The following is a 1,153-nucleotide window of genomic DNA, read 5'->3' as shown; positions in this document are numbered from 1 at the left end:
GTATGTATGTATGTATGTATGTATGTATGTATGTATGTATGTATGTATGTGTGTGGCCTCGTATTGGATATATTGTAAGTGCAATTTATCTAACAAATACTCACATTGTGGGGACCAACTGCTCCTTATTCAAATTCCAAAATACTTTATTGATTAAATGTTGTTGTAACTCATATTAAGTAACTCTTCAGAGTTATGGGGCCCAAAACCAGAAGTGTATGATTGTTTGGAAAGACAAGCAGAACAAAATTAACTCTTTCAACCCTTTCAAGTTCTCTCTGTGTTCATATCTTCACTTATGGCCAGTATATATGGATGATGACAGAAAGTATGAGATTCCAGATGCAAATGAAAACATCTTCCTCTGTAGGGAGCCCAGGCATCCTTCAGATACAGTGAGGAGTTCATTCATTAGAACGTAGCTCGAAGTAAAACTTTACTTCTGACCTGTAAATACTTTGGGATCCTCATCAAATCTGAATAATTAAAAAGAATGTAACTAATGCAAAACATGGAGTTTAGATTCTCTATTTTAGATAAAGGGTTATGGATTTGACAAATCTACCAATATTCCTAAATTCCCCAGACAAGTCATGTTCTCAGCTTCTGGTTTGACGGTTGACAAAATTATTTTATTGTACTATGATATATTGACAATAAAGCTGCTCATTTTATATATCTTGTCTTAAAATTACAATTTTTACTTGCCTATGTTATTAATTATGATGAATATTTATAGGAACTTGTGTACTCTGATAATTAGGTGTTGGTCAGATTTTTGCACCACCATATTTCTGTGCAGCAGTTTGTGACTGGCTGACCACAGCTACATTCAGGCTTCTGCTGGTAACTTCTCCTGCGCACTTGAGCCTGACGTGAGTGGTTGTTAGCTCTGTGTTTATTGCTTACGTGATATTCGCTCACATGGACTGAAACCTTCTTACCTACCTAGATGTAACCAAGGGAAAATCCCTGTCCTGTCCCTAAAGTGCACCTATTGTACAGTGAATGTAGATGCTTATCAATGCTGATGAGGAGTGAGGCGTTGTTACCATTATAATATAACCTTAACGTAATAACTGGCTTACAATACATTTCACACAGTAAAAACTGCTGGGTTAAAAATAACCCAATACGTAACCCAGCGCTGGGT

This window comes from Poecilia latipinna, unplaced genomic scaffold (genome assembly GCF_001443285.1).
Source record: "Poecilia latipinna isolate Pla-1442-1.1 unplaced genomic scaffold, P_latipinna-1.0 Scaffold2933, whole genome shotgun sequence".
NCBI classification, from domain to species: domain Eukaryota; kingdom Metazoa; phylum Chordata; class Actinopteri; order Cyprinodontiformes; family Poeciliidae; genus Poecilia; species Poecilia latipinna.
Note: the sequence above shows the minus strand (reverse complement) of the source record.